Here is a 21,013-nt window from a genome sequence, read left to right as displayed (position 1 = left end):
TGAGTCTTCTAAATTCCCTTGTGGAGAGAGAGCAACACACTTTCATATCCACTTAACAGATGCTCAATTGCTCTCCTTTGCACTCTGATTTTGATGAGAGCTGTATAACATCTCAATTTAGACTTCCAATGCGTCAGTTATTTAACTTTCAAGGCAGAGGTATGATGCCCATCACAGATGTGTTTTGAGGATCAGCTCTTAGAGTGCAAGGCTCTAAAATATTTTGCATGAAGATACTATTTTTAAGATTTTACTGCTTATTGTTTACTCAGCAGGTCGGCACTTTTCTTTCTATCTTTCTGATAAGAGGAGAAGAGATAAATAAGAGGGAACTGAAAGGGACAATAGCGCAGATGAAGGTGAGAAGGCTCAGAGAAAGCAACTAATGTGCCTGAAGTCACACACAGTTAGTAAAAGGACTGACACTGAGGATGAGGTGCCCTCATCCCAGTTGCTGCCCTGTTAACCTTTGGGTAGCTCAAATCAGTTTGAAGCCTCTACTTGGAATCCTGTGTCTAGTACTCACATTGTTCTTTCCTTAGAAATACGTAGATCGACATTGACAATTGAAAACATAATTTCATCTATTAGCAAAACTGGAGAGGTTTGTTTTGATCCAGGGTCTGAGGTGCACCATAGAGCTGACATTACTGCCACACGCTGTAAACAAACAGCATTGTTATTGAAAATGTGCTTTAAAAATAATTATTTCCATTTATAAAGCGCTCACTTTATGCCAGCATTATTTTAATTGCTTTACTTATTTTAACTTATTGAATCCTCATGTCAACCTTGTGTAAGGTAGTTTCTTATTGTCATCATCTCTGCTTTGTGAATGAAAAACCTGCTGCCCACTGAGGATAAATCACTTGCCTAAGGTCACACGGCTAGTAAGTGCTTACACAGAAAAATTAGAACTGGGTGGTCTGGCTCTGCTGTCTGCACTCCTCCCCACTACATGCTATAGTCCATCAAAATAATAATTGTCTCATCTCTTTTTTTGTTCTAGAGAACTTTAAAATACAAAAAAAAAAAAAAAAAGTACAAAGAGGAAAATAAAGTTTATCTGTGTTCCTACCACGTAGAGATAATCACTGTTGACAATACAGAGTTGTGTTGTTAGTTGCAGATCAAATTACACAAAAAATATCCATGCATTTTAGCAGCCATGTAATTCAGTGAAGTTTCTTTCATTGGATGTCATCAGATGTTACAACATGTCCAGGGTGGAGATTTCTCAGAATATTTTGGGCCTTGTAAAATAAAAGGCCACTGTTTGAAAGCTTACTCCCTATGTTTTTTTTTTTTTTTTAAGAAAGAAGGGTTTTATTGAAAATGAAAGTACACGCCACAGTGGTGTGGGAGCAGGCCTGAGCATAGGGGCTCAAAGGCCCTGTTACCGAATTTTTGGGAGTTTTCCCCCAGAGGATTCCATCGGTTACTTGGGGTACACCCTGTGTAAATGGAGAGGATGTTCACACATCCCTCTCCAAAGGGCCAGTGTGTTGCTGGCCCTTTGGACATGCTGACAAAATATCGATTAATATGGGCTTTCTTAAATGAAGTGATCACCTGTGTACTGACTGAAGTTTCCTGTGTATCTGGCCCACTTCCAACCATTATGGAGGATAGAGGGAGGAGAGTTGCTGCCTCGAGAACTTATGACATTTCCAGACGAATGTGTCTTATGTTTATAATCATACAGTTATTTAGAATTCTGGATAAAAGTAGCTTTCTGTATGTAAGCAATAATTCTGTGGTTACCAATAACATGAAGATAGAGTACATCCAAAGGCAAACATTTAAAAAAAGGACAGCCTTCTAGATACACACAAAACAAGCAGCTTAAACACCTTGGGCTCACTCTTCTGACTTTAGTTCAATAAAGAAACTGTTCATAGGAATTTGCTACTTAAGACATTTTCTTGGGTTGTCCATGATTAATTCCTTCAAAGGAGGCCAGTTACGTATGCAGGGAATGGATGTCTTTTGGGATTTGACTTGAGTGTCTGAGTGCTAAGCAGGGGCTTCATTATATATTTAGCAGCATGATTTCACTAGGGAAATAGCTGTAGGGCACACAAATGAGGGGAATTCGTATATTCTTTAATTTCCTTTTCTTTAACTTAAAAACAATTTAATGCAACCATGCATAATCTCATAAGCAGGTGAAAAGAGAGAAGTGGTGACTTTAAATGCCAAAATCCTTTGGTGTCCTGGAAAACACACGTGGCCTAAACATTACACATCAATTTTATTTGCTGTTCTTGTAATATTTCAGGTTAACTCATTGCCTTTCACTGGTTTATTATACAACCTGTTTTCAAGGAGACATTATTTAATTGTAAGGAATAAATTGCTTGTGTGTGTGTGTGTGTGACTGTGTGTGTAGAGTCCTAATATAATTATTTTCACTTTAGATTCTAGTGAATTTCTAAATAATCTTGGGAATGCAATCTTTTGTTTATGAATTATTTGCAAGCAGACAAAATTTCTGACATTTATTCTATAATTAAATCGTGATTCTTATAGCCAAGTAATGATGCAATCATTGTGAATTACATAAAAAAAGAAAATGCATATAAAATACAAATTTAATAAAAGCTTTCTAAATGGCCATTCTGGCAAGATAAAATGCAAAAAATGTAATTTATTAATTGTTTTTAGCGAGGAGAGACCAAAACTTGTGTGGAAAGCTGGGAGGAGACAGGCTTCTGTGAGCTGTGGATTCACCCTCATGGAATTTAGATTCCAGTTAGGCAATGAAAAGTAAGCAAAGAGTGAGAATTAAACCCATAAAATGTGATTCACATAAAATGGCAGAATTTTATATGTATAAATTATAGTTTGTTGCTATACAACTTTTATTTTTGTTATTGCCTTAAGGTATGGAAGCATCTCAAAGAATTTTATAATATGAAACTAGCCTTTCCATTTTGGGGACTGGGAAAACTCATGCACTAATAAATTGAATACTTGCCCTACCTTCATAAAAAGAAGAAAATTTCTTGAGATTTAGGCCTCAAGTTCTCGTTCACTCTTCCTATCTAATACCACTCCAAATAACGTGCTTTATTTGTCACAGAATCACAAGGTTGCCATCCATCCTTCTTGACATCCTTGGTGTCACTTGACATTTCTTGGTAGAGGGAAGCACTAATGCATGACTCCAAATTGGGGCAATAGGAGCATTTTCATACTTGAAAACAAAGAAACATATGACCTAGAGATGCCTTCAATACTTTTCCTCTGGAGAGATATAACAATAGATTAGGTAGTCATTTAGTTCAGACACAGAAAGAATTCCTGGAAGACGAGGAAAAGGAACTTGCTGGAAGACATTCAAACTACCTTTCTACCTTGAATGTCTATGATTCTTGAAGTCTCCCCTATTTTTATAAGTCTGTGGGTCTAAGAGAAAATACAGTACATGGATGAGTGTAGAATCTTTTTTCCTTGTTAATAATTCAGAAAACAATACAATTTCTGACAACATGCTTTGTCAATGGACATGACACATAATTCTTGGACAAAGATAACATCTGAATTCTGGATATGGTACAATTAGAATTAGAAATTCAGCTGACACTGTTTAGTATTTCTGCCTGAAGAGAAATGATCACCAGTAAAGTTCTGCATAAGGGAAGGGGGAGAAAAATAAAAGCTGGATGTCCTAGCTACCTTTGTAAAGCCTTACCATCCACTAACTTTGGCACAGACGCGGTGTCCTTGACCTATTCTGCACTTTTGCCTGACTGTGACTTATGCCATCTTCATTCCTCACCCTCATAATATTTCTTCTAATGAAAATATTACTATCTTCTTATCAAAATCTTATCTGTCATCAAGACTCTTCTCAAATGTCATCCTCTCTATGGAGTCTCTTATGGTAAGACTGTTGTCTGTCCTTTATTCGAATCTTCAAAGCACTGAGTGCTTTCTTCACAGCCCTTAATCTCTCTGACTTGTAATAAGGTTATTTGTGTTCAATCTTATATTTTCTTCTAAACTCGGAACTATGTATGCAGAAATTGCCTTCTACTTCTGTCTGTGCCTTCGGAATTGCGGAGCAAAATAGCTGTCTTCTGACAGGTGCTCAAAATTATTTTTTGTATTAAATTGAATGACATTCTAATGAGATCTAGACCCATTTCAATGTAAATGATAGTACACTTAATAGGCTAATAAGTATAAGTAACTACATCCTAACTACTATAAAATACTATAAAATATAGTGTTGTAGGCTTTAGACTCAGGCAAAATAAGAATTTTTTCTCTATCACTTAAATTACTTGAATAAATTATTCAGCCTCTCTTGTTTTTGATTATCTCATCTCTTAAATTGGGATAATATTTGTGTCTTTCTTAAAAGGTGATCGTTAGATAACCCTATTTACAATACCATCTTAAATAAGATAATACATGTAAGCAGCTCAGGATCATGCCACAAAACTAGTATTTTTTTTATTATATCAGGTATAGGGAGATATATATATATATGCTATATATATATATATAGCAACTACTGTCTTAGCAACTACTATCTTCAGGAACCTTTCAGTCTACTTGAGACGTCAGAGAAAAAACCAGATAATTAGAATTCATTGTGATAGAGGTGTGCTTAAGTGGTTTCTCTATAACAAGCATTTTCCTTTTAGTCACCAGTTTCGTGTATTCTTGCCAATATCAACTGATCATTAGTATCAGAAAACGTCTGCTTTTATGCCCGCCAGTTTAATAGCAGCTTAAACTTTCAAGCTGGGGAGCTATGTAGAGGTTCTGAATTTATATTAGCATCAAATGAGTGTGACATATAATCCCATGGTCAGAGAAAGCCATTTCTCCCAGCAATTTAATATACTTTATGGGCATGAAAAATCATAAAAGTGTTTCAGTCAGCAGTTCAAGAGTCAGACTTCTGTTACATATACATATATATATATATATATATATATATAAAACTGAAGGAAAGTGATAGAAATACATTCATTAAGAATTTTAAAGCTTAGGCATAATTTGATCCATATCTAGTTTTACAGATGATGAAGCTGTAGCCCTTACAAGGAAAGTGGCTTACCCAGAGTCCTACAGCTTTTAGGTGGGAAAGCTGAGGCTCTGAGGATCCATTATATAGCTTTATAAAATGTCTTACTATAACACTTACATATTTAGACCATTCACCTTAAGAATTTAAGTAGCCTTGTCACACTTAGTACACAAAAAGAAATTGCTTCAGACATCCCTAGTAGATAATACTCTATTCTATGATTTGCCATGTATAGTAAGGGGAACTCATTACTATTCTAGATTTGTTTCACTATTAGACAGCTTTCAATGTTAAAAAGTTATCTTTCACTTATTTAACGCCTTCCCACCTCTGGCTACTTATGAGCAATACAAATCAAATGTGATGCTTCTGTTCAAACTAACACTGTGAGCCAAGAAAGGAAGGGAAATTTTCAAGTGTCGAAGATGAATGCATAGCTCCATAGTGAGTAGGAGTAGTCATCTTATTTCAGATACAACAGAAGAACAAAGCCATCATGGCTCCTAGCATGTTGAAGTCCACGAAGAGGTCAGGATCATTACTGGCTTTCTAAGTAGGCTTCCTTCATAAACTAGGAATCTGCAAGATCATCACCACCATCACCATCATCATCCTAGAAGAACTTAGCCAAATGGCTAAGGATATAGTTACCGGCCCCGTCTTTGGGTATAAAAATAATTATTTGGGGCGAGGAGCATGTTCAAAACCTTCCGTTTTTGCTGAATGAAGATATAGAGTATAAATTTCACTCACTATTCAATGTTGATAACAAAGAAACATAAACATTGAAAACTTAAAATTGCTATGCAACCAGTGAGCCCCATAGTCATGAGTAAATATCACTAGAAAACTATGTTTCAGGGTGGAAGAGAATGACTACTAAAAATATTATTAAAGGCACAAATTCCACCATGTACACAGTTGTGAGAAACAGCCAGTGGATATAACACATAGGTAAACTTCTCTCTAGGTAGCAGAGAATATGGACTTACCTGATAGAAACTTTAAGTATGTTTAAATTTTGACAAAGAAGAGAATTTTAAAAAAAGATAATCTAGAAATTAAGATTAAGATTTCAAAGAGAATAGACTTAAGAAATACATCTGCGGATGGGCCAAATAGAAATCTTAGGAGTGATACATAGAATTGTCAAAATGAAAACTGTATGGAGCAAAATAAACACTGTATTTGGTGACAGCTTTGGAAACAAAGTTACCAAAAAGTATACATGGACAAACAATAAAACACCTTCCTAAATAATTTCTGGATTGTGTAAAAATCATGGTATCTTTGGGTCAAAAGGTACAGTAAGTTCATATATTGTAAGCCCCCTTGGTTCCAAATATTTAGCAACCAATTTTTATATACCAGATGGATAGATCAAGATAAAGAAAATAAGGCAATAAGACAGAGCCAGAGTAATAAAAACAACATGAATATCTCAGTGGGTGAGACACAGAGAGGCATACAAAGTGGTTAGCAGCAAAAGAGCTATAATGAATTCTGTGGTCTGGGTTGACAAGCAAATAGTAACTGAAGGCTTGGCTCTTGCAGGGTTACAAGTAATAAGAGAGTTCCATGTAAGTTGGGTGCTTGGAGCTAGTCTTGTTACTTGGTATCAGGAATAGATTGTGACATTCTTTTTTATCTGAGGAGGCTGAATGTAACGATTACATATTGCAGCCAGGGCCACAGTTTCTATGGAGTCTTGAACTCGAGAGGTGAAATAATAATAAGAGAGAGTCTTGAGAATGAGAACTGAATCAAATCACTTGCTGGCTGAATGACTGGATCTGCAGGGTTCCTATATTGTTGCATGGTTAGACTTGGGGAGTCTTATTATAAATGTGGTTCTAGATTGACGGGTTAGAAGATGGCAGTGGGCACTCCTAGACAGTGAGAGGTGAGGACAAATGGAAAGTAGAAAATTCTCCCTTAAAAGGAACCTGACATTCCTAATTCTCATGGCATGAAGGTATTTAATGGTAAGAAATACAGCCAAGAAAATCAACAATTAGATCATTAATTCACTCTACAAGGTATTCGTTTTGTTTAGCAGTTTTAAAAAGGCTTTCTTTTTCTTTTTTGAGACAGGGTCTCACTCTGTCACCCAGACGGGTGCAATAATGGCTCACTACAGCCCCGACCTCCTGTGCTCATGGCATCCTGCCACCTCAACCTCCCGAGTAGCTGAGACTATAGGCATGTGCCACCACACCCAGCTAATTTTTTATTTTTTGTAGAGATGAATTTTCACCATGTTGCCCAGGTTGGTCTTGAACTGCTGGGCTAAAGAGATCCTGTAGCCTTGGCCGCCCAAAGTGCTGGGATTACAGGCATGAGCCACCACACTTGGCCAATTTTACAAAGACTTTAAACTAAGCATATTATTTAGTTCTAATTATTTATTATGACACTAATAAGTTCATTCAAAATAAAGCGTGAACCTGGGAGGCAGAGCTTGCAGTGAGCAGAGATCGCGCCACTGCACTCCAGCCTGGGCGACAAAGCGAGACTCTGCCTCAAAAAGAATAAATAAATAAATAAATAAATAAATAAATAAAACTAAATACAAATAAATAAAAAGACGTTAAAAAAGTGACAGATGACAGATTGAGAGGATTCAGTTTATGTCTAATAAAAGTTCTAGAAGAAGAAAATAGAAGGAATGCCAATGAAGCAATATTTGAAGAGAGAGTGTGATATTGGCGGATCATTATTTAGAATTGAAGAAAGGCACGAGTCACAAAGTTTCAATATATATCAACAGCCAAAAAACATAAGTAAAAATACAAATAAGATAAATAAAACTGCAAATACAAACCGGGTTCCCTGCTCAGCGTTTTCACAAAGTTGCAGTTAAAATGCTGGCCAGAGCTGGGGTTTTATCTGAGGATCAAAGTTCTCTTTCAAGGTCAACAGTCATTGTCAGAATTCAGTGCCTAGCTATTCCAGGGCTCTCCTCTCTTTTGTGCTGGTTGTCAGCTGCAGGTTGTTCTCAGCTCTTGTAGGGCACACTTTACCTTGCCACACTGCCTGCTCTGCAACAGGAACAGTGTGCTCCTTCCAAGTCGGCGGTAGAGTCTGGCATCCTTACAACCACTTTTTACGGAAGGGTCCTCTTCCTTTTAAGGGTTTACCTGATTAGGTCAAGCTTAGGCAGGATAATGTCCCCTTTAGCTAATTCAGAGTTAACTGATTTAGGACCGTACTGACATGTGTAGAATCTCTTGACCTTTGTCATATAACAGAATCCAATGCTAGGAGTTAAGTCATCATATTCATAGTCCCACTAATACTCAGGTCATGCTGGTAGTGCTGGAGTTACAGAGGGCATCTACTCCAGCGGGTGAGAATCTCTGGGGCCGTCCTAGAATTCTGCCTACCACAGCTGGGAGGACTCCCACATCTGTGCGCTGGAAGAGCTGGACCTCCTCAAGCATCAGTCTTTAGGTCGTCTCTTCGTGGTGACCTCAAACTTACTGTTTCTTTTTGAACAGCAGCTCAAAAGTTTCTGAGTGAGGGTCCCAAGAGAAATATGCAGAAACTACATGGGCTGTTTTTACCTTATCTGTAAAATTACTTCTAGAGAAAATAATTTAAACATTGACTCAAGAAAAGTTGAAAAAGGGAATAAGTCAAGAAAATATTAAAAGCTCCATTGGTAATCAAAATTATACTATTATAACATCCCAGAAAAAAAGATACTAAGTTTAGATAATTTTATAATTGACTTTCTTTTAAATTTCAAGAAATAGATCTTATAGACATAGTTTCAGAGAGCAAAGAGGGAAAACTGGTGATTTATTTTCTTGAGATAATATAAAATAAAAACAGAAGAAAACTTTTTTTAACTTGATAAAATATATCTGTGAAATCCTTACAAAAATTACATTGAAGGATAAGTATTAGAAGGATTATTATTAAAGTCAGGAAAAAGACAAGGTATCTATGATAGCTACTTAAACTCAACATTATAATGGAAGTACCAGGTCATACAATATTAAAGATAATAATCTGATTGAGAATTGGAAGGGACTAAATACAATGTTTATTACTTTTTTAAGAACATATTTATGCAGTTTTCAAACTATAAAAACTTATCAAGGAGACCAATAAGGTGGTTGGTACAAAGGCATCATCATTGTTCATAAGAAATTACCGAGCACTGGCTAGGCACTGGATGCTACTGAAGTTGATCTCCATAAATTAATCCATTTTATCCTCTGAGGAACTGAGAGCTGTTTCTAGCCAACAATTGACAGGAAAATGAGAACTTCAATCCTATAATTCCAAGGAAATGAATTCTGTAAACAACCTAAATAGTGTCCAGAAAACTTGTAGGTGATTTGACTTAAGGAATTAGAGCTAGAATGGCCTTCGAAAACTTAACACAATCTGCTTATTTAACAGAGGACAAAACCACCAGAGACATGTAAAGCCACTGACATGTAAAGCTGGGGGAACGGAGAGCCAGGCAACACATGCCACATTGTGGGGCTCTCATTGTTTTGTACTTTGGCATTATTGTGGCATAGAATCCGATTTTCATAGTTATAAAACAAAAGGAAAGAGATATACAATCTCTCAGCGTACCTCTAGTTTAACATTTGAGGATTTTAAAAAAATACAAGCTGTATTTTATTTTTCTCAACCCACTAAAGCAGTTTCCTTTTATATATTTGGAGCATTTATGTATCAGTATCCTTTTATGTGTCTACTGAGCAGTATGTAGGCTAGGTAGAGGACAAGTAGTGATGTTTTGAAGTAAACAAATAAGATTTGCCCTTGTGTAAACAATTCCAGATGGATCTCAGAAGAACAGCTTGAAAGGGTAGCCTTATAGAATCACACCACTGCAGCAAGAACAAGCGCTCGGTAGTGGGGCAGGGTTTATTTGCCTGCACACTTTGCATTTGCTTTCGGTTGGATGCAAAGGCGAAGCTTCTGTCAGACCAGCAGAAAGAGACTGTTTCTGTTTATGTCTTAGTCCCCTAGGTAGTAGGTTAACTTTGGGGATGACAGATGAAATGCTTTGGTTTGTCATTTATACCACTGTGCACAGATGGTTCTTAGGCATCTTTATGATCTTTTCCAGTATTATTTACTGCACTTCCATCCTGTCCCAGGAGACCAGGTGTGAAATCCAGCACTAAGCAGTTTTTGCTAGCTGTGAATTGCATTGAGCCAAAGGGGCCATGTGGCTGGACTTTGGAATTTGAAATAACGTCATTACTTATACCATGAAATTCAACTGCCTGTTAACTGAAGTTCTAAAATATGCCCCCAAAGAGAAATTTTCTCATTTTAAAAGATACTATTTATTTGGGTTATCACTTAAGAAATATGACAATTTATTTTTCCTGGTATAAACATGGGCATTTTTAAAATGTACTTTATTTGCTAATATAATTTATTATTTTTCTGAGACAGGGTCTTGTTCTGTCCCCCAGGCTGGAGTGCAGTGGTGCAACATGGCTCACTGCAGCCTTGCTAAATAGAAGCTATGAAATAGAATCAGTGGGGCAGGCATCATGGCTCACAGCTGTAATCCCAGCACTTTGGGAGGCCAAGGCGGGTGGATCACCTGAGGTCAGGACTTTGAGACAAGCCTGGCCAACATGGCAAAACCCCGTCTCTACCAAAAATACAAAAATTAGATGGGCATGGTGGTGGAAGATTGTAATCCCAGCTACTTGGGAGGCTGAGGCAGGAGAATCGCTTGAACCTGGGAGGCGAAGGTTGCAGTGAGCCAAGATTGTGCCACTACACTCCAGCCTGGGCGACAAGTGTGAAACTCCATCAAAAAAAAAAAAAAAAAAAAAAAAAAAAAAAAGAACCAGTGGAAATTCTAGGACTAAATAGGGTAAATGTGTACTTCATCTTGTGATGGGGATGGGCCCACATTGTAGTGGGACCTCCTGGGCTCAAGTAATCCTCCAGAAAGCTTCAGCCTCCTGAGTAGCTAGGACAACAGGTGCACACCACCATGCCTGACTAATTTTTAAATTTTTGCTAGAGACAGAGTCTCACTTTGTTGTCCAGGCTAGTCTTGAACTCCTAAACTCAAACGATTCTCCTGCCTCAGCCTCCCAGTGCTCATGTAATTTTTGAGTACTGTGTTTTAGTTCAATTCAACAGATATTTATTGACATTATGTATAGGTATAGCTACAGATGCAATGATAGATAAATTGCAGTGACTATTGTCAAGTAGTCCACAGTCCAGAGTAAAGAATATGGCATGAATTGAAAATCTACATAAGAAACGTAAGATGTGCCTCTTTGGAAGGTTAGAGGAAGAAGAGATCATTAGTTGGATGAGATCATACATGATTTTAGGGTGGGTTGGTGTTATGTTTGCTTAGCCATAAAGAAAGGCAAGAATTTCAACAGAAATGTAAGATGGTCTTTTCACACATGAAAATCATCTTAATGTGGGAAGTTATAAACTGCATATTATACAGAGCAAGAAGTGACAGGTAGGTCTGTACGGCTAAAGCTGAGTTCTATGCCTTCACATTGGAACAGTGTTTTCAGTTTTTTAACATTCATTGCATGCGAACCATTAATCTTTCAAATAGAATTATGTCCCATATTTTATGGAGAATGCAACCAAGACACAGATAATGATACTAGCTAACAGTTACTGGGGCATCAGGTGCCAGGCACTATCTTAAGATGCCTTCAAGTGTTCTCTTAGTTAATCTGTAAAACAACCCCATGAAGTTGCATTATATTAAACCCACTTTACTGGTAGGGAACTGAGCTACCGAGGTTAAAATACGTATCCATACTTACACAATTACCAAGCATAAAGCTTAGACTCGAACCAGCTTAGATGACTTCGCTGCTTCCTTATAGAAATTACTTCTCTGAGCTCACATATATTATAGAATGTGGAATTATGCACTGATTTTCTCAGTCCATGTTGTGTATATTTTTTAAAACTTACCAGTTATAAAGTGAAAAGTGAAAAAAGGATCAGATACAGAAGCTTAGAATTAATTAGGTAAATAATAGCCAATTAAAATGTTTGAACAGAGAGATGCTCAAAACTAATGTTCAGCCTAGATTGAAAGGAGAGATAAGCTGTAAGGGAGAATTTAGAAAGCAACTGCAAAGTCCAGGCTTGTGTGTATGAGGTCTGTATTTGTATTGTTCTAGAACTCTTGGCATTGTCAGGCTACAGGTAGGTGCCTCCTGAAAGGTCATAAGGTTTACTTGAAGGAGTTTGCTCTTCATTCATAAAGAAATTTCTCAGGCCCAAGTTGAGCATAAATTGAGGGATCTTCATGTGATTGGTTCAGTTTGGACTCTTTTGGGGTATTCAAATTTATTTCCTTTGTCTATATAGAGATTTATAAAGAGATTTATAAGTCAAGATTCTGCCTCTTCTAATGGCCAAATGAGCTCATACCAGACTTCCTTTCCCATAGATAACAACTATAAACTCTGGGCAAAATATGAAAAGTAACTATGTAAGAGATCCGGAGAGTGAACATGAGGGGAACTGAAAGTTGGAGAAAGGGCGTTCACAGAGTGAGTGTTCTAGTATTTCAGCCTGAAGGCAGTGCCACACGTAAAGACTACAACCCCAATAACTTCAGACTTTCTGACCTGAACAATCAGAGGATAGAGTTTAGCGTATTTACAAATCTGGAGAGTGAGGGTAGAATCCCAGAAAATAGAAAGACAGAGAGGAGGACCTCTAACTCAGTGTAGAAACTTTGCTCACATTTCTGGTTAACTTCTGAATCACACATGTGTGGGCAGACTATAAGCCCTGTTGAGACAAAACAAAACAAAACAAAAAACAAAAACTGGGTTAAGTTGAGCTACTGTTTAGGAGACAAAATTTGCAGTTTATGACCAACCAAGTAATCACCTACCATAGAAGAATATTATCATTCTTTTGAAGAATAAATCTGACCTATTCTTAAGAGAATAAACAAACAATGGAGGCTAAACCTGAGATGGCCCAAATATTAGACGAAGCAGATAAATACTTCGAGGCAGTTAATACACTATGCTTAATGAGATATAGGAAAATGCGCTCATAATAAATGAAAGATAGGACATAATAGTGGAGAAATAAAAGCTATAATATAGAACCAATGGAAATTCTAGGACTCAATAGGGTAAACATGTACTTCATCTTGTGGTGGGAATGGGTCCTCAATGTGATGGAACCCACAGCAGAATAGACCCGAGAATTGTAGTTTGAGAAATGCCTGGAAGACGTCATGACGAGGAAAACTTTCCCAACCCACTCCAAAATGCCAGAAAAGTAACTGGGACAAAGTTGTAACCGCATTTCAGTGGTTGAAGAAAGTCCTTAAAAGTATTTCTCTGTGAAGTAAACTTGATGGAAATTTCATGATTAGAAAATAACCCTTTTAAAAGCTGTTGTCGGCCAGGCGTGGTGGCTCAAGCCTGTAATCCCAGCACTTTGGGAGGCCGAGGCGGGCGGATCACGAGGTCAGGAGACCGAGACCATCCTGGCTAACACGGTGAAACCCCGTCTCTACTAAAAAATACAAAAATCTAGCCGGGCGAGGTGGCGGCGCCTGTAGTCCCAGCTACTCGGGAGGCTGAGGCAGGAGAATGGCGGGAACCCGGGGGGCGGAGCTTGCAGTGAGCTGAGATCACGCCACTGCACTCCAGCCTGGGCGACAGAGCGAGACTCCGTCTCAAAAAAAAAAAAAAAAAACCTGTTGTCCTTTGCACTATATTCTGAAAGCCAAGACTTGTCACCAGGATAAAATGAGAGTGAGAGATCTAACACCAGCGAGATGAAGACTTCAGAGTGAAAATACTGATCCCCTCTCCATTTTTGCCTGCTTCCTCCCTCATCCCTCACCTAGAACGAAATCCAAGCGTGTGATCTTTAGGATATGTTCATTTGCTTATCTCATCTCATTAGGTACATTTCTCATACTTTCAGGAATAATTTGAGAATACTTAAAATAGGGCATATAAATAACATAAATAGATAGCAATACAGATTTAGAAATCATACAGAGAAAAACACACAACAATAATTACTCAAAAATCCTGGGATACAATGGTTATAAAATTGAATATTCTATTTCACTTTGACAAAAAAAAAATTCATGTGCAACAAGTGACTCAATAATTATTTCTTAGTAATTAAAATGTTAATTATGAAGAATATGTATTGACATGAAAAATGCTTCTGCTATTATTGACAAAATCCAAGTAATAAAATTATGGTAGGTTTTTCCTCATGTAATTATTATGTTTATGTGATAAATAGACTTTAAAATGGCTTTGCCCTCTGGGAACTAAGAATGAAAGGAAAACAGGATTGGGTTTTACTTTGATCATTAAATGAATAGTAATCTCTGTTTAAAAGAAAACTGTTAAAAACATAAGAGTTTTTGAATTCCTTCAGGCTTGGAGAAGCTCTAAGATTCTTGGTGTGGATCTGAGGCTACCCAGGTGCCCTAATAAAGAATGCAGGTTTGGGAGCTCTATCTATCCCTATTCCATCAACCCACAGCAAACCAGATTATAGTCTGAAGATGGGCGAAGCCACATTAACTGTCTTGTGATTTGATCATGCTAATGAGACATGGACATTATGGCCGTTTTCCAAGACATTCTTTAAAAAAAAATTTCAACTCACAAGCTACCTTAGAACAGAGGCAATTTAAATTACAGTTCAATCAATAATGCAAATATAGTGTTCCTTCAAGCCCTGGAGTAGGAAAATAACTCGTTATAAATGATTTCCTGAGTTTCAGATAACATTTGCAGATTTTTGCAGTTCTTGGAGAAAATGAGGGGATAGCAAGTCCTCCATTAAGTTTGTAACTTCTCTGTAAATAAGTCCCAAAGGCAGTGCCATATTCATAATTCAGTTGGTAACTTGCCTGGCTCAAGGGAGAGGCCAAAGGGATTGAACAAAATCCCTTAAGACACAAGGATTGAATTATGCCTTTAGGCTAGTTTGATTCTCCTCTGTGATGGTTCATTTTGCTAACTGGACTGGTCAATGGGGTTCCCAAATATTTGGTTAAATATTACTTCTGGGTGTGTCTCTGAGGGTGTTTCAGATGAGATCAGCATCTGAATCAGAAGACTATGTACAGCAGCTCCCCCTCACCAACATGGGTGGTGTCATCAATCCTTTGAAGGCCTAGATAGAACAGAAAGATGGAGGAAGGAATGATTTCCTCTCTCAGTCTAACTACTGAACTGGGATATCTCCTCTTGCCCTCAGTCTGAGACTTACACCGTCAGCAGTCATGGTCCTCAGGCCTCTGGACTCAGCCTGGCTTTCCTGGGTATCCAACTTGCAGATGGCAGATGGTGGAACTTTTCAGCCACTATGATCACATAAATCAGTTCCTTCTAAGAAATCAATTAATCTCTCTCTCTCTCTGTCTCTCTGTGTGTGTGTGTGTGTGTGTGTGTATGTGTGTATAGACAGACAAGCAGATAGACAGACAGACAGATAGATAGATAGATGATAGATAGATAATCTCCTATTTGTTCTGTTTCTCTAGAGAATCATGACTAATACAGTTGACCCTTGAACAATATGAGTTTTGTATTACTCAGGGTTCTCTAGAGGAACAGGACTAATAGGTCAGATGTATATATAAAAGGGAGTTTTTTAAGGAGTATTGACTCACACCATCCCAGAGTGAAGCCCCACAATAGGCCATCTGCAAGCTGAGGGGCAAGGAAGCCAGTCTGAGTCCCAGAACCTCAAAAGTAGGGAAGTCAACAGTGCAGCCTTGTCTGTGGCCAAAGGCCTGAAAGCCCCTATCAAACCACTGGTGTAAGTCCAAGAGTCCAAAAGTTGAAGAACTAGGAGTCTGATGTTTGAGGGCAGGAAGCATCGAGCACAGGAGAAAGATGGAGGCTTATCCAGTCTAGTCCTTCCGCGTTCTTCGCCTGCTTTTATCCTAGCTGCACTGGCAGCTGATTAGATGGTGCCCACCCAGATTGAGGGTGGGTTTGCATCTCCCAGTTCACCGACTCAAATATTAATCTCCTTTGGTGACACCCTCACAGACACACCCCGGAATGATACTTTGCATCCTTCAATTCAATCAAGTTGACACTCAATATTAACCATCACAAGTTTGAACTGCATGGTTCCACTTATTGGCAGAAGTTTTTCCAATCAAATGTGGATCCAAAATACTATATTCTAGGGATGCAAAATCCATGCCCGTAGAAGGCCAACTTTTCATTCACACAGGATCCGGAGGGCCGACTGTGGGGCTTTGAGTGTGTGCAGATTTGAGTCTATGTAGGTGGTCCTGGAACCAATTCCCTGAGTATACTGAGGGACTTTACAATTTTCTTATATACTACCTGAATTTTAAAGCTTTTTCTATGTCTCTATCTCAGAGAATTCTCTCTCTCTCTCTTTTCCCAATCCAACAGTTCTTAATTTACTGTCTTCTCATGGCACCTGTCATCTTCTGACTTCCATTATTGTTATTTGAGGCAATATAAAATAATAATCGTTGACTTTGATATTAGATTGATTTGGTATGAAATTCCAATTCTCTGACCAATATTTACATAACAGATTAGTTTTCTTAAATTCTTAAAGCCTCATATTTTTCATTAATAAAATAGAGACAATCATACCAAACTCATGTTCTTATGAGGCTTATGTGAGATAATATATGTAAAGTGTTTAGCACAAATCTGAAAAAGAATAAATGCTCAGTAAATTGTAGCAGCGTAAACTTTCATCATCTCTTTTATTAAATTTCAGCCTCTGGAGAGTGAACTTCTCTGTATTAATCTATTTCTGCACTATAAAGCCGGAGAAGTTAAGAAATAATACCAACATGGTTTCCGTAGAGGGTAGATTCCTGAATTGTAAGCACATGTTATATAGATAGAGCACTTGTTAATTACCCTCTACCAAGGCCAGTCTCTGTCTGAGTGAATATCGATTATGGAGAAGTTCTCGACCTTTCCTGTTGGTTCATTGGTTTGTTTGCTTCTTGTGTTTTGCTCTGGCACAACTGATAGATGAGGTTGTGCAACACCTAAGGAGTTGCTCTAACTTTGTCTCCCTTATAAGATAGTAAACGGAAAGGCAAGAAAGTGTGACTGAAGTTATTAAAAGGGAAGCTTTTATCTGTTCCAATTTATAAAGGAAAAACACAGCATTAAAAAAAAAAGACTTCTCACACTTTAGCTATTACTGTACCCCAATTATTTGTAATATACTCCACAACTGATGCAAATCATGAACATGTGCCATGACTCAGTAGTTGAAAGAGGTTTTAATAATTTCTATTTTTCAGAGATCAACTTTATTTGACCTAAGCGAGGAGGATTTTCAGTTCCTTAATTTCTTTCTATTATCTTTTTAGTGTTTCGATTATCCAATAACATTTCTTTCCTTTTACAATTTTTATTCTTATAATCATATCTGAGGTTGTTTTCTGTATAGTTAACACACTTCAGATAATTCCAAATTTTTACAATACCTATTTTCATTTTTATGTATTTTCTACATGTCATTATAATTGCTTAAATCAATAAACTCTTGTTCATATTCATTTTCCCAGAAGAAAAACCTATTTAGCTTATACATTTGTCTCTCACGGTCTCTTACACAATACCCTTTATATTTACAGTATTTAAGTCAACAGATGGAAGAGTGTCATGGAAGTTAAATCAGACAGTGCGAGAATTCACCAGAGACTCACATCCAGGCGTATGTATTGTTCCCTCTATAAAACTGAGCTGTAGTATTTCTATTTAGTTCAGAGCAATAATAAAGAAACTTCAGAAAGATTCAGAATTTTAGCAAAATTTGTTAACTTCTTTAGCCTTGATGATGTCTATTTACTTAGTCACAGTGGAAACTCTGCCTCGTTCTACTTTCAAGGACACATCTGGTAACTCTAATTGCGAGGTGCTTGGAAAGATAGAACAATACAAGAACTGAGCCAGAAAATGATATTTCTTACTGTTTTTGGTGCATGCTTCTTTGGGGACAACTAAACAATGTACATCTCCAGAGAAGGTGACTTTGAAATTCAGCTCTGAAAAAAATGGCTCCAATTTCTTGGATGCGGTGAGTGCATCTGGAGACCGCAGTAGCTGCAGCATTAGGAACTAGGGCCTTCATTCTCTAGTGTAATAATCCTGGCCCGCAGATACGCTCTGATGATCACGGAGAAGAATTTAATGATCTACTCATTGTACCCATCTATATTGTTTCTGAGGAACAGGCTCTCTGCTGAGAGGAAGATCTGCCAAGTTCAGATTATGGATAAAACCATGGGAGATACAATTAGCCTCACAAATTGTCAGGGGCTTTTAAGAGTTACTCACTCTTAAAGTACTTTAATGCTTAGGTATCTCAAAACTCAGCCATTATAGAAGCAAAAATAAATGTCAGTTTGAATCTCCCAGTCCGTGATTTCTCAAAATGAATCTGGCAAACTGTCTAACATCTATCTTCCAGCGTGCCTGTGAGGCAGAAACTGGAGCAAAAAAGATGGAAACCCCAGCAAGGTAGATGAGTAATGATTATTGCATCTTTCCAATTTATCTTCTCTCTCACAAAATAAATGCTGGAGTTCGAGATTACGGTGGGGCTGTTTGTTAGTGATGACAACTGTATGGGCTTGGTTTGGAAAATGTGTTTTCTCCTGAGATGTTGAGTCATGTGAGGCCACTTGTGGTTCTTTTTCTTCCCCTAAAAATGACAAAGAGTGATAATTTAATTTCTGAAGTCTAATGGCCACAAAGCTATTTTTTGCCTAGATTCCTTTCTTTTTCAAATAAAATAAGCAATTCTCTCTAGATACCCTTTGTTTCAGATACAAATCTCGAGACATGATTTCAAAGAATATAATGTGTTGAGAGGCAAAATGTTAAACATAGAACAAGAATTAGAAATTTCTAGAAAATAGTTTATTCAAAATACTTATTAAACATATTTTATGTGAAGTTTCATGCTAAAAACGTGGAGGTGGAGGTGACAAATATACAACATATTTCTGAATTCAAGGAATTTTTCATTCTGTAAGGGAAGCAGACATGTAAAAAATAATGAAGAAACAGAAAGGAAACAACTGCCAGAATAGAGTCAGAGCAGCTTTGTTATAACGAGTAGCCATTTAAAGACAATATGATTATATAGAGATAATATGTATTAGTTTGTTTATATATATAAACAGCAAATAAATATTTTCGTAATTAAGCAGCCCCCACTTACATCTCGAATCCTAATCAAGGACACACAAGGGATAGCAATCATTCTCATCAGTAAGCCTCTCCTCCATAGGCAGCTATATAGAACTTGGGCTACAACCAAAGCTTTGCTAGTTTTCATGCTGAATGCCAGAAATGGGTTTTCCTGGTGAATTTGGCGTACTCTTAGTTAATATGATTAGTAGATGAATATTAGAAGGAGTCCTGTATTGGTAAAATTATAGTTTTCTAAATGAAATTGATTGTCAAGTATATTTAAGAGACACTTCAGATCCACACATGACCCGTGTCTAAGAATCTAGCAAGACCACTGTTTTTTTTTTTTGAGACTAAGTCTCTGTTTTTGCCCAGACTGGAGTGCAATGGCACGATATTGGCTCAGTGCAACCTCCACCTTCTGGGTTCAAGCAATTCTCCTCCCTCAGTCTCCCAAGTAGCTGAGATTACAGGCACCCACCACCACACCCAGCTAATTTTTGTATTTTTAGTAGAGACAGGGTTTCACTGCCTGTTGGTCAGGCTGGTCTCAAACCCCTGAGCTCAGACGATCAACCCTCCTTGGTCTCCCAAAGTACTGCGATAACAGACGTGAGCCACTGCACCCAGCCCAAGGCCACCATTCTTAATCAAAGAAATCCCCAAAGATCTGTTAGTTAGCTGGAAACTCTGATTTCTGCAAGCCCTGTGAAAACTGTAGGGGTAATAACTCTAAGGGCAACAGAATCCTGCTTCTGGAATCTTGATATGGCTATATCCAGTGAATTGTTCTTGTCCTATGGCATTTTGATTGCTGGAAGAATGAGAAGTCTGTATTTTTTAAAGCCCTAATACAGATTGCATAATTTATATTGTGCTAACTTGCTAATAAATGTGTAATTAATAAATGTCACTATGTAGGCAAATTGGTCTGAGATTTGCTCTCTTTATGACTTGGTAACAAGGTTGTTGATGAGAGCTAACCAAACTCTAACTTCTTTAGCAGCTACTGTTCCCTACCAAAAGACCTTGGCTTGCGTATGACAAATAGGCTGACGACAGTTCAAAAGAACATCTCTACAGTTTGAAAGAGGGAATAATTAAGCATGTGAGTGGAGAATATATCTATGTACCAGTAAATACGATGGCTCATAATTATGTCCCCTTTTTGGTATTGAGCCTATCCAAGATAAATGGTTTTCTTTCACCTTTTGAGCTGTTTTTCAACAATTGAGAGTTATTTTCTGGCAGTTGTAACTATATCTTATAGGGCCATCCACCTTGGCTATTTTCCTTGTTGCATATAATATAGTCAGTGTTTCACTGGAGAGAACATGGAGTCCAGAAAGAGAAGCCACATGAATGTCACATTGAGCTAATTGATTTTTGCCTTAATTTTCATTTTTATACATTAGTTTTTATGCATTAGACTTCTAAACAGGTTTTATAATTTGATTTGCAAATTCATGCCTTTAGATAGCTATCACTTAGCTATCTAAAATTGTTTGTTATGACTTCCATAGAAATATAAAAAGCAAGAAAGTAGAAAACATGTATTCAATCTTAGTATATTATAAGAAGAGTTGGAGTGTCTAAAAATAATGAAGGAAAAGTGTAGCTATATTCATAGTGGATGGGAGCAAATGGTCAACATTTTAGATGGCTATGAGAGGTAATGGGACTAATATCTCTGGATGGTGGTAACTGGGCATTTCCGTTTCCTTCTCTTCCTGGAAAGGGCTTTTGCAGGTCATTTACT

The sequence above is a fragment of the Macaca mulatta genome, chromosome 2, assembly GCF_049350105.2.
Source record: "Macaca mulatta isolate MMU2019108-1 chromosome 2, T2T-MMU8v2.0, whole genome shotgun sequence".
Taxonomy (NCBI): Eukaryota; Metazoa; Chordata; class Mammalia; order Primates; family Cercopithecidae; genus Macaca; species Macaca mulatta.
The sequence above is the reverse complement of the archived record's forward strand: the minus strand, read 5'-3'. Positions refer to the sequence as shown.